This window comes from Rhinolophus hipposideros (assembly GCF_964194185.1).
Source record: "Rhinolophus hipposideros genome assembly, chromosome: 4".
Classification (NCBI taxonomy): domain Eukaryota; kingdom Metazoa; phylum Chordata; class Mammalia; order Chiroptera; family Rhinolophidae; genus Rhinolophus; species Rhinolophus hipposideros.
Genome location: NC_138050.1, coordinates 17,308,684 through 17,323,284, shown reverse-complemented (window position 1 = coordinate 17,323,284; position 14,601 = coordinate 17,308,684).

Below are 14,601 nucleotides of genomic sequence, written 5' to 3'. Positions count from 1 at the left end.
AGTAGCTCTCAACCACAAGGTTGCCAGTTCAATTCCTTGAATCCCGCAAGGGATGGTGGGCAGCGCCCCCTTCAACTAAGATTGAACATGGCACCTTGAGCTGAGCTACCACTGAGCTCCCAGAAGGCTCAGTTGGTTGGAGCGCGTCCTCTCAACCACAAGGTTGCTAATTTGACGCCCACAAGGGATGGTGGGCTGCGTCCCCTGCAACTAGCAACGGCAACTGGACCTGGAGCTGAGCTGCACCCTCCACAACTAACACTAAAAGGACAACAACTTGACTTGGAAAAAAGTCCTGGAAGTACACACTGTTCCCCAATAAAGTCCTGTTTCCTTTTTCCAATAAGATCTTTAAAAATGAATAAATAAATAAATAAATAAATAGATAGATAGATAAATAAATATGCCCAAGTCTTTGAGGGCATCGGGGAACAGGACATACCTATGATAGCAATTGTTTGTGGGTACTTTTTCTTTTCTTTATTAATCTATCTTTTGTATGCATATCTTTTATTTTAGGGAGTCCCAAAATATGAAACTCTTAAGTTTACAAACTAGAGACTGATGGGTTGGATCTGGGGAACAGACATTTTTTTGTTTGGTCTATTACAGTTATTAAATATTATCTGGATTCATTGTCAACATACAAGACAGGAAATTCTAATAACAGCCTAGCATGTAGTAGGCACGTGATAAGTGTCTACTTATTGAGCCAAGGCTTCCTACAGATATCCCAAGGACTTTGTAGATCATGCCTCTATTTTTCCTTTACACTTTGCTGAATGTTGGGTAATGGGCAGGGCATCCCCAAAATTCTGGATATTAGAAGCATAAGGCCACAGAATGTTTCTGCAGAGATGGGAGCATGCTCAGGGATTGTTAAATTCTCTTGGCTTGTCTAGCAGGGAACAAGTCCAGAAGATAGAAGATGGATGAAGTTCTCTATCTTCATCTTTTGCCAAAAAGTTGAAAGTCCCAAATCAATTAAGCTGCTTGAATGAGAGTTGATCCACAGTAAAAGGAAATCTTTGCAGATACTTAAGCAAGTGCAGAAAGAGCAAAGAGGCCTGTCTGGAAAGTGGGGATGGTGTTCTGAGAAGGGGTAGAGCACATGAGGGTGGTAGTGAGTCTTTCAGGGCTTACAGCTGGCCAGGCTTATTTGAGAGAAAAAATATTTCCTTAACTCCTGTTCTCAAGAGACAACGTATTTGGCCTCAAAGAGTCTATAATATAGAGAAGAGAAGAACTTCTCAAACAGAATCATTTACATTATGGCTCTTTGTTGGATTAAATGAATGAAAATTGGCTCTGTAATAGTTTGGATTTATGTACTAAATTATACATGGGTTTTTAGGCATTTGTCCTAGGTCAGATCTACTGGTAGCCTGTTTTGCAATGCTGGGGCAGAATACAGGGCAAAAGTTGAGGGACATGACCATGTTCACTGCTCCTTGGAGATCCAATCCCTGGGCCTAGTGAGTAGCTGTGTGGATATGGGTCAGCCACAGACTGCACAACGCTAATCTCCAGGATCTGCTATTCTCCTTCAAGGTCACTCTGCTTCTCAGTAAGTAAGTACATGTCTTTGGGATGCTGATCATGAATTTAGGACACCTCTCTTGGGATGGAAATTCCAAATTACAGATGAGAGAAAGATTGCTTATTCAGGCAGTGTTCCAATTCCAAAACTAAAGACTGAAGAGGTGTCCATATCTAAAGCACTGGTGAATCTTTGTTTGAGCACATATATTTATTTGCTAGAATATTAAAAACATCCACATATTAAAATTAGCTCTCATGAAATTCAAACAAAATGCATCTTGATGCCATGTATTAACTGAAAGCTGACATCTGATACCATTATAACTGACAACTGACATCATTATTATCAAAATGAAAGTCTATTTTTCTTCCCAAAGAAAGGATGACATAAATAATATTTACATTTGATATCTGTTCTTGTCAGTATTAAGGGCAAATTTTGTGTTCTGCTGGCTGGACAAACTGGGTAGGACAGCAAAAATCTCATGAATTTATGGCATGGTTTATGAAACATTTAATAGTTTCTAAAAGCTTAGCAATCATAAAATATATCTTCCTTTAATTCAAGCTAATGATTTAAAGCCCGAGTCAGAAATTCTTGAAGAGCAGTCAAGAGGGGCATGTATAGTCTGGCACAGTGTATGATGGCAAGGGGTTCAAAAGGCCAGGGTAGTTCCCTCTATAACACCCAGGCTGCCTGGGACTGTGGCAACTGCATAACAGACCAGGGAAATCGTTCCATCGGAGCCTAGAAACAAATGGGCCACTCGTGTTCCAAGGCAAATTTTACGAAGCATTTCCCAAGTGGCCTCTTTGCTTTCCAGGAAATCTGGCCACTGAGGTAATTATTGTAATGTACGGTATTTGTCTTCCTACCCGAAGTATTCACCAATTGCCTGTGCTATAAATGGAATCTGTTTTGTCTGTGGTTTGTTTTTCATGCTTTAGACAAGTGACCTTGAGGAATTTAGCTTCTTAATGATAAAACATTCCTAGATAAGATGTAAGACATTATCTAAGAAGGGAATTGAAAAGAGACAGAGAGAGAATCAGGACTGTGATAGAAAAAGAAAGAATATTCTATTTACACAGGGAGAGAATATTAAGGCAAGAATGTTGTCCAGATGAGAAAGAAGAAATTGTGATAACACAAGTAAATAGTATATTATGCCAATTTAAATAATAAGAGGAAGCCATAGACTTATTTGAAAACTCCTGGATCTGGCCCTGAGAGGAGTGGCCATTATGTGTGGCTCTGACATGGTGACCCATGAGGTTAGCTGTCTTTCTGGGCTGAGTATCTGAGAGGTGATCAGTATTTTTGGACTCATCAAGCTGTGATAACTGCTGCCCACTTCTAACTCATGAGTGAATAAGTGATGCAACAGAATAACTCCGAAATGAAGCTTTGTGTCCTGGGTGTGATCATTGAGGGATTTGAAGACATGGTTAGTATTTTCGGCTCTTCTTTTAGTTAGATGTTGGGTCTTTGGAAAATAAAACAGAGTTTAAGAAATTAATGGGTGGCTTCATAAATGATATGGACCGTGAAACCAGTGTTTTTATATACACTCCTGTATTTATTGATTGATAGGTAGTCTATTCATCAACTCCTATAAGATAACTAAGACATATTTCTTTTATAAAAAATAGATTTTAGCCAAAAGGATAAGAGAAAAGTAAATCTAATAATGCACAGTGATAAAAGATATGCCCCAGGCACTATGCCCCAGGCACTATGAGGACATACAGAGTCATTAACTCAAACTGAGGACTGATGGAAAATTTTCTAGAGAAGATTTGTCTTGAGCTGAGTTAGTACACATAATGTGAAGAAGGGCATTCCAGGTTGAGTGCATAATATATTTCAAGCACAAAATTTCTGAGTTCCTGGGACCTCAAATACTTTGCTGTGGCTGGAGTCATGAGTGTTTGGGGCCCGGAAGGAAAGGAGGTGGGAGATAAGTGAGGGCAGATCTCAAAGGGTCTTGGGGGCTAAGTTATAGATTTGAACTTCAGCCTGAAACTTACGGAGAGTCATTATACAATTTTTAAGCAGGTGAATAATATATTCCTATTTACTTCTTAGAAAGTTCTTTCTTGGGTGTGCAAAGAGTGTTTTGAGTTTGGTCCCATAAGAGCCTAGAAGATGTGAACACTAGACTCAAAAAAAAAAAAAAAAAAAAAGGAAGGAGGTACTTCTTCAATGAGGCAGAGAATAGGTAATAGGGTTGGTCAGAGGCTTTCTGATTAAGAATGCGATACAATACAATTTGAGGGAGGAAAGGAAAAATACTCCAGTAAAACTAGAAAACTGAATATAATGGAATACAACAAATGTGTCATGGGAAGAAGAATAATTGTAGGAGAAATTCTCAGATGAAAAGTAAGAGTAAGGATCAATCCAGTTTCTCTGTTAACGAAACTATTATTTTCAATTCTTCTTTCCCTCCCTCCTTACATATGTGTGTGTGTGTGTGTGTGTGTGTGTGTGTGTGTGTGTATCAACAAGTCCTTTCTGCTCTTCTGCCAAAATATATCCAGAACCTGTTAATTTCTACCTATTTTCACTGTTTTTGTCCAAGTGTTTCCCACTGTTATGTACTGAAGTGTGTTCCTCTAAAATTCTTATGATAAAGCCCTAACCCCCAATATGACCGCATTTGGAGATAGGACCTTTTGGGAGGTAATTAAGGTTAAATGAGATCATAAGAATAGAACTCTAATCCAACAGAACTGGTGTCTTTGTAAGAAAAGGAAGAGACACAGAGGAAAAGCCATATGAAGATACGGTAAGTCAGGTGGTTATCTGCAAGCCAGGCAGAGAGTTCACCAGAAACTAACCCCGTGGCTTCTGGATCTTAGACTTTCGGCTTCTAGAACTAACTGCAAAAGAAATAAATTTCTGTTGTTTAAGCCACCCAGTTTGTGGTATTTTGTTATAGCAGCCCTAACAGACTAATACACCCACTTACAAGTACAATCTATTATCCACATGGGGATCTTCTTAAAATGAAACTTAGAATCTACCTCTCTCCTCCTTAAAATCCTTCTTCCCTTTCTATCCTACTTAAATAGAATCCCAAACTTCTTACATAGCTGATACTACAGGATCCATTTCCAACTCCCCCTCCAGCTTCCTAGTCAGCCAAACTGATTTTCCCTTCTATTTTTCAAACAGGCCAGTTTTTTTTTTACTTTGGCTTGCTGTTCTCTGTGTCTGAAAGGCTTTTCCCCATAGCCTTCCTGGGCTGTTGGACTGCCTCTTTTCTTGTTAGTCAGGTGTCAATTCAGATACTATTCCTCAGAGAGCCCTTCTGATCATCCAATCTGATCCCCCCTCTCTCCCTGCCATTTTCTATTTCATGATCCTGTGTACTTTCCTCAAAGCAGTTATCATGATCTGAAATTTTCTTATCTGTTTCCTTGTTTTTATCTATTTTCTCCATGAGACAGAATCCTCCATGAGGGCATTCTTTACATTCTCAGCATCTAGAATAGTGACTATTCCATAGCAGAGAATGAATGAATGAATGAATGAATGAATGAATGAATGAATGAATGAAGAGTTCCTAAGTTCTGGATCTATCCCCTTCCTATGGCTGGGTCTCTTCCACCTCCTGCTACAGACACAGTCCTGACACTGTCTCAAGAACCTATTCTGATCCGGGGTAGGAGGGATTAATGATTGTGAATTAGGATTCACCCTTGCTTCTCACCCAACTGACCACCAGCCCATTTTGACAATAATGCCTTTATCTTACATTTGAGATCTTGCTCTGTTTTGTTCTGCTATTCTGGTAGCTGGCCCTTTTCCTTTCTTGGGGCTTCTTCAAATGTTAGGCGAATCTTTCAAGGGACTAGTGTATTGTGTTAGAAAGTGAGAGTTATAAACCATAGAAACTTAAATTACTTTTAAAAATATTTTCTCGTTTCTTACACAGATTAGTGAGTCCTGAGGAAATATGGTTTATGGCTAGCAATAAAGCCAGAATCTTTGAATTACATGAAACCCTAAGGGTTTTTATTAGTGCATATTGATTAAAAATGTGTGAAATGTCTCAGAATAAGATAGAAGAATAATAAAAAACAAAAACCTATATAACTGCCCTACTCTCAAAAGGATGGAACTTTACTGCCCTCCATATTGCCCCTCCCCCCAACCCCCGCCACCTCCACCAAAAGAAAGCATGGTCACACAGGTTTTATTTTTGCAGTACTCATCAGTTTTGCATGACTGATAGGAGAGAATGGCTCATGGTTAACAAGAAGCAGGTACTATACGAAACATTTTAAAGGAATGTATTTTTTCCGGAGATTTTTAGTTTATAATCCAGGCTTCAAAGCCTGGTGGGTTTGGCTTAGGGTTTTAGGATAAAGGGCTTAATGTTGGGAAAAAAATAATTGAAAACAAAAATCATCTCCTAACCTACAAAACCTCTGCACAAAGGAGGTAGAACTAGAAAACAGTTTTGCAGTTGAATAAGTATGAAACCGGAACGTGAAGCTCATCTCAGGCAATTGCTAAGAAAGTACAGAGGCAGAAAGAAATCTCACTCCCTTAAGTACCAAGCAGATTATATAGCCAAGAACATGACCTGCAATTTTCTCAAGATGATAAACAATAACTAGTCCTGAAGTTGGGGGACTTAACAGCACCTCTGTTACACATAGTTCATCCTAAACATATCTGGTACTTGGTGTGACCAGCTGCATGAGCTTGTTGGCTGTACACAACAAAGTAAAGTCAAACTTCTCATACCTTTATCGCAGGACGTAGTTTTGCAACCTGGAGCAAGGCTTCAACCAAAGTTAGGCTCCTGCCCTCCCATGGAGACTGGGAGATTGAAAAGTATGATTCCCAGGTCCTTGTGAAAAACATTCCTGGGTGGTAAATTGCCAAGACACTTAAAAAAAAAGAAGAAGATTTGAATATATCTCAAAGGGGCAGAGATAATTTACAATTACAAGTTTACATTAAAACAAAAAAGTTCTAAGAAAAGGGAGAGGGAACATCTGTTCCTTTGTTTTTAACAGGAGAATTAGACCTTTAGTTTTAGTTTTTCTTTGCCCTAATAAATTGAACTTCTCAGATTACGTCTTGCAATCAGCCACACACAGACACAAGAGGAACACAGGAATTCTTTGAACATCGATTCCTGCAATTAATCCGCTCCCCCCCAAAAAAAATTAAATAAACAAGCAAAATACTTGTTTTTCTTTTTTCTTTTCCTTTTCTCTGATACTCTATTCTGGGATTGGGCCATTTTTCATTTACTCCTGAGAGTTTCTATTATGTTCAATTAATTGTTCTAATTAAGAGAGAAAAACTAAATCATTGGTTCATTATAAAGCCATGTAGCTCTCCTGCAACAATTTGTCACTGTTTCTTAAAAGATGTAATTACTTTTCAGTTGGTACTCCATGTAAGAGATAAAAAGTGTCTTCTGTGGGAATCAGAAAGGTTCTTGTCACAATATCCTGGTCTCTGGAGTGGGGTACGGGGTGAGTTGGGGGACCTGGGGTTGGATATTTTCCAGAATGGAACTCCCACACCACTGAAGTGCATTTAATAGTTTCCATTAGTGAATGGATTAAAGCATCATTTGCCTGGTGTGTTCACAGAGAATTTAAAAGACTTGAAAATTGTTTCAGAAAATCACTGCTTATTCCTCGACTGGTCAATCTACCACTGATCTAAGATACATTCTCCGCTTTTTAGTTGAACATGCTGGGGGCTGGGTCAGTCTCCAAAGATTCTGTGTAGTTAGAGAGAATGAAAGAATTCTGGGGACAAAGAGGTTAGGTTCGTAGTGAAATATTCATTCAGATAGTCCCCTTAATAAGCTCAGACTGAATCCTTTTTATTTGGCTCTGGGACTTGAGCTCATGTGCGGATTTTCAGATTAGTGATGAAGTAAACCTGGACACCTAGAGATCATCCTGTGAAGACAGATTTCTGGGGGGGTTGAGCCATATAGAAAGCTGGCTTCTTATAGTGTATTTGATCTGGTTCCTGTTTCTTAGGCTTGCACATCAGGCTGCTCAACATGTGTGAGATCAAAGCTCTAGGAGTGAAAGCATCTGGAATTGAATATAATCCTTTTACCTTGTTTTGCCCCCACCACACCTCCTGAAAAGAATAAAAGTAAGAATATCTTAGAACTTTGGGGACAACTTTATTTAACCCAATGGAGTTTAAAGACCTTTTCTTCTCAAAACCCAAGGATACCTTTTAAAGTAATGTTTCTAATTTTCTAGCTTTCTTCTCTGAGCCCTTCAATATAAATGTTACCTCTATAGAGGTTAGATAGCACTTTATATTTTAAGCTGCATGCCAAGTGCTAACCTTAAAATTCAGCCTAGCCTGTTGAAAAAATAGGGAACCAGAATTTTTTTTTTATGGTTATTTGACTTTACCTTGGTGTAATGTACCAAGTTTAGCATAAAAAAACATATTTAATAATGTGATAGAAGCATGCAATTACTAGATAAATGGGCTAATTTTATTATCAAGATGTTAATAAAGCACTTGCTACTTTGCCTCATGAAGCCAACTTAGAAAATTAAGTCACTTTTGCTCAGATGTGAATATTGCCACAAGGGCTCAATTTTGGCTAAAATCTCATAAAGCAAGAATAATGATGGTCATCGAGGCATTAAAACTGCAGAAAGATGCTCAGATCAGTGCCTCAGGAAATGGGCATGAGATTTTAAGATAACATTTCCATTAATGATACAAAAGTTATAGTGGAGGAGGGGTAGGGAGATAGTTTCTCAATGGGCTGGATAAAATGACATTTACCATAAGTGAATTCTTATTCATCTTTATTTTAGCCATACTCTGACATCTTGAATGAAATAGGCATAATCAGCAGTGACCCAGAAAAGTCTTGGTCATTTAAATACCCTTAAATCTTTCTTATGGAAATAATTTTACATGTAAGTTAAAAATAAGTTACATTGACTTTCAAAGTTTGCTCCCTCCGTAATGTGGAAACCAGTGTCTGTCAACTATTTTGCACCATCATGTGTTAAATTGCACAAGATGAAAATAGCTCCTCCAAGATGTGAGAGGAAGCTGCTGCATTGCATTTTGAAGCATTGGCAGAACACCTAAATTCATGTTTAAAAGCTCTTTTCTGAGAAGAATGTTAGGGACTGGAATCAGCTACTTTGAATATTTGGAAAGTGTTTTGAAAAAGGTTTGGGATGGTGTTGGTATGGGGTGAGATGTTGGGGAGGATGAATCTGCTGGCTCGTCATCAGAAGAACCTGTACTTTGAGCCTAGGAGGAGACCCTTATCACTAAGGAACTGATAAAGTACTAAGTAGGCCTGGTTTATATTGGCTGGGCATTGGACCCTGGCTGTGTTGCTGGTTTTAGGTGAATCAACAAAAGGATAGTATTGTCTTAAGATACCAAGAGTATAGTCTTGTGGTAGATTGCATAGTGACCCCTCAAGATGTTGTAATCCCTGGAACCTGTGAATATGTTACCTTATAAGGCAAAAGAGACTTTGCATAGGTGGTTAAATTAAGGATTTTAAGATGGAGGAATTATTCTGGGTAATCTGGTGGACCCTAAATATAATTTTATCTATCCTCATTGAGAGAGGCAGAAGAAAATTTGACTAGCAGCAGAGGAGAAGGTGACGTGATGATGTGAACAGAGACTGGAGTCATGCGCTTTGAAGATGGAGGACGGGGTCACAAGCCAAGGATGATAGGTGGCCACTAGAAGCTGAAAAAAGGCAAGGAAACAGATTCTTCCCTAGAACCTTCAGAAGAAGCCAGTCCTGCTGACACTTTGATTTAAACCCAGTGAGACACATGTCAGACTTCTGATCCCCAGAACTGTGAGAGAATGAATGTGTATTGTTTTAAGCAACTAAGTTTGTGGTAATATGTTACAGCACGGATAGGACACAAATGCAAGTATGATTAACAAGGAATGTCCACTGGTGTTCTCAAGACACAAGTGTGGTGATTAGTATTGTTACCTGAAATGTTATGGACATAGTTGGAAACTGTTTCCAGGGTACAATTCTGGACAATAGAATAATGTGCACATGAACATAATGAAATCTTCTGAAATTCAATATCAAAACTTAAATGCATGAAGGAAATTGATGAAAATGAAAAAGAATTCATAGAGAAAGTAGCTGGGGTTTAATTAAAGCCTATTTCACTTAGACTATTATATACAGACATACCTTAGAGATACTGCAGGCATCGTTCTAAACCACCGCAATAAAGCAAATATTGCAATAAAGTGAGTGACACATTTTTTTGGTTCCCAGCACATATCAATGTTATGGTTACACTGTACTGTAGTCTATTAAGTATGCAATAGCATTATGTCTAAAAGTGTACATACGTTGGTTAAAAAATACTTTATTGCTAAAAACAGCTAACCATCACCTGAGCCTTCAATGAGTCGTAATCTTTTTGCTGGTATAGAATTTTGCCTTGATGTTGATGGCTGCTGACGGTAGGGGGTGGCTATGGCAATTTCTTGAAGTAAGTCAACAATAAAGTTTGTTACATCAACTGACTCATCCTTTCACGACAGATTTCTTGGTAGCATGTGATGTTATTTAGTAGCATTTTGCCCAAAGAAGCCAAGGAAGTAGAACTTCTTTTAAAATTGAAATCAATCTTCTCAAACTCTGCCACTACTTTATATAAACTAAATTTATATAATATCCTAAGTTCTTTGTTATCATTTCAACAATTTTTACAACATCTTTACCAGGAATAGATTCCATCTTAAGAAACCACTTTGTTTGCTCATCCATAAGAAACAACACCTCATCTATTCAAGTTTTATCATGAAATTGCAACAATTCAATCACATCTTCAGGCTCCACTTCTAATTCTAGTTCTCTTGCTATTGCCACCACATCTGCAGTTATACCCCCCACTGTTGACATTTTGACCTCTTGCCATGAATCACAAATGTTCTTAATGACATCTAGAATGGTGAACCCTTTCTAGAAGCTTTTCATTTTACTTTGCCCAGATTCAACAGAGGAATCTGTGGTAGTTATAGCCTTATGAAATGTACTTCTTAAATAATAAGACTTGACATCAAAATTACTCCCTGATCTATGGGCTGCGGAATGGATATTGGGTTAGCAGACATGAAAACAACATTAATCTCATTGTACAGCTCCATCATAGCTCTCGGGTGACCAGGCGCATTGTCAATCAGTGGTGATATTTTGAAAGGAATCTCTCTTTTCTTAGCAGTAGATTTCGACAGTGGACTGAAAGTATTCAGTAAACTATGTTGTAAACAGATGTGCTGTCATCCAGGCTTTGCTGTTCCATTTATAGAGCACAGGCAGAGTAGATTTAGCACAGTTCTTAAGGGCCCTTGGATTTTTGGAATGATAAATGATCATTGGCTTCAACCTAAAGTTACCAGATACATCAGCCTCTAACAACAAAGTCAGCATGACCTCTGAAGCTTTGAAGTGAGGCGCTGACTTCTCTCTAACTATGAAAGTCCTAGATGGCATCTACTTCCAATAGACGGTTGTTTCATCTACATTGAAAATCTGTTGTTTAGTGTAACTACCTTCGTTAATTACCTTAGCCAGATCTTCTGGATAACTTGCTGTAGCTCCTACATCAGCACTTGCTGCTTCACCTTGCATTTTTGTTATGGAGATGGCTTCTTTCCTTAAACCTTGTGAATCAACCTCTGCTAGCTTCAAACTTTTCTTCCACAACTTCCTTCCTCTCTCAGACTTCATAGAATTGAAGTGATTTTGTTATTTAAAGTGAGAGCTGTGCAACTCTTCCTTTTACTTAAATACTTAAGGTCATTGTAAGCATATTAATTGGCCTAATTTCAATATTATTGTTTCTTAGGGAATAGGGAGGCCCCGGAAGAGACAGAGGGGGAGGGGAGAGAGAGAGAGAGACAGAGAGAGAGAGAGAGAGAGAGAGAGAGAGACAGAGAGAGAGACAGAGAGAGAGAGAGAAGTGAACAGCCAGTTTATGGAGCAGTCAGAACATACACAACATTTATTGATTAAATTTGCCATATTACTTGGGCATGGTTTGCAGTGCCCCAAAACAATTACAATAGTAACATCAAAGATCACTGATCACAGATCACCATAACAAATATAATAATAATAATAATAATAATAATAATAATAAAAGTTTGAAATATTGCAAGAATTACCAAAATGTGGCACAGAGAGATGGAGAGAGAAAATGCTGTTTGGTAAAATAGTGCTGAGAGAATTGTTCGATGCAGGATTGCCACAAACCTTCAATTGGGGGGAAAAAAAGCAGTATCTGTGAAGCACAATAAAGCAGCATGCAATAAAATGAGGTGTGCCTGTACTGAAAATAATGGCAAAGAACCTGGGCTGTTGGGACAAAACCCTTAAAAATTCAGGGTATAAAAGATTTACAAAATGTTTTTTAACCAGATTGGTAGCTTCCTCTACTACATATCTAGTTGTCTGATCTCAGGTTAGTTTTCCTGGTGACAAGATAATCATTGCAAGAAACCTACTATAGAGCTAAACCTCTTAGATCCCAGTTAAGCTCGGTTTCATAAAAGGTGATACTACGTGCTTTGGGCTGACAGCAGGATTTCATTTTCTTTTGCTTGTCTAACAGAGTTCACATGATAAGAATTAAAAAAGGAGGAAAGAGAAACAGAAAAGGTAAGTTTCTGAGCCTTTGAAGGGCTCAGGACAACTTTTTGCTACATAATACTGAAGCTGAATGGGGAGACTGTTTTCCTGCTGTTACGTAGTACGTTGAGGTTTGTCAAAACTTGAAACTGCCTGCTTTTATGGAACAAGGGATACCATGAGCATAAGAAGGTCTGTAAGTGCTGGCAAAAGATTTTTTTCATGGTGAAACGGACCGACTGAATTTCTCAAGAAATGATTTCAATTCTTAGAAAGAACTACATTTAGGTTTTTGATCATTGTACATTTTATCTTGGATTTTTTTTAGTCTCTCTGACCTGAAAGTGTTTGATTTACATAAAAAAGACCACAAATCATTAATTAGAACTGTTTCAGAGCAGTGAAATGATAGACCAAAACAATTGGCATCAAGTACTTTGTCTGTTCTGATTACAGTCATTTTTAATGGATGTATCTTGGGAAAAAGTAATATTTTTGCTAACGACCCCAATCAAAGAAAGCATAAAGTACAGAAAATATGAGTAGTTCCTGAGTTCAGCATAGAATTTCTCCACATTTTAACTTTAATGTAGTGATGACTCTTCTTGAAGGGGATTCAGTTTAAATTCTACTCCCCTCCTGGCTTATAAGATTCTATGTTTTATGCTGTGAGTGAAACATTCCCTTTTTAGTTTTAGAGTTGAAAATTTGTAAAATGAGAAATGTCATGCAACCAAGTGGGCACACTCAAAACCTTAAGATCGATGATGAAACTAGGAACTGAAATGAAATTTCTTCCAAGTAGTTCCTTCATTGACACAGCAAGAATCAAGGGTCATAAAGTTAAATATTTGAGTCTCTTCTCAAATATGGTCTTTTTAGAAAATACTTCTCCAACAAGTATTCATAGGGATTCCTATGTCTACTCATTTAGAAAGCATGGTGCATGCACAGATTTAATCTGAGATATTTTGACTGGCATTCATTCATTCAGCACACATTTATGGAACTCCTACTGTGTGTTAGATTCTGTGCTGGGTCAAAGCAGACACAATCTCTGTCTTTATGCACCTTACATTTTACTGAAGGAAACAAATATTAATCAAATATCTGTGATGATGAGTGGTATAAATGAGAGGCATGTGGTGCCATTGAGAATATTATAGGAGACTTATAGTTGGGGAGGCAGGGAAGAAGAAGAATTCAGGGAATTCTTCCTCAGGGAAGAATTCTCTGAGGAAATGATGATGAAGCTGAGAGCTAGCTGAAGGGTTAGCAGGACTCAACCAGGCAAAGAGGCAAGAGTTGGGGTGTGGAAAAGATCCTAGGTAAAGGGAAAAGAATGTGCAGATTCTTTGTGAGAAGGAGCATTCAAAGAACTGCAAGATGTTATACTTTGGTGTCATGTGGAGAATGGGTTGGAGAGAGGCAAAGGTAGATGTGAGAAGCCAATTAGAAGAATGCTGCAGTATCATGATGGGAGATCTCATGTTACGTGTTCTTAACCACAATAAACAAAACAAAACAAAACAAAAAGCCACTTGTAATAGCTGATTCTCAAAGATGCAGTATTTGAGTAAAATCCAATTGGGTAAATAGTAGACTAACACCTCATCCACCTCATTGATGTTATTTCCACAATATTCTTATAGTAAACGTGCAAAATGAATTAGACTAACAAGATCCTTTTAGAGATTTATTGTACAATACAGTAGACACTAGTCATATGTAGCTACTGAGCAAGCACTTAAACTGTGGCTCATCTGAATTGAGATACGCTTAAGTCTGAAATACACACTGTATTTTGAAGAAAAGAAAAAAGTTAAAATAATTCAGTAATGTTTTAATATTGATTATTGTTCTAATGATATTTTAGATATACATGATTAAATAAAACATTAAAATTAATTTTACTTATTTATTTTTATGTATTTTAATGGGGCCACTAGAAAATTTATTTTTATTTATTTTATTTAGAAGATTTTTAAAAAGATTTTATTAAAATATAGCTAACATACAATATTATATTAGTTTCAGGTGTACACAATAGTTATTTATATACCTGAAGAAGTGATCACCATGATAAGTCCAGCAACCATCTGACACTGTCCAACGTTATTACAATATTATTCACTATATTCCCTATACTGCATATCCCCATGACTTATTTGTTTTGTATCTGGAAATTTGAAGCTATTAATCCCCTCACCTTCCCCCAACCTTTTTGAATTTTTCAATTATAGTTGACATTCAATATTATTACATATTAATTTCAGGTGTATAGCATACAGGTTAGACATTTATATAATTTAAGTGACCTTTCTGACTAGTCTAGTACCCACCTGGCACTATATATATATATATATATATAGACATTTATATAATTTAAGTGACC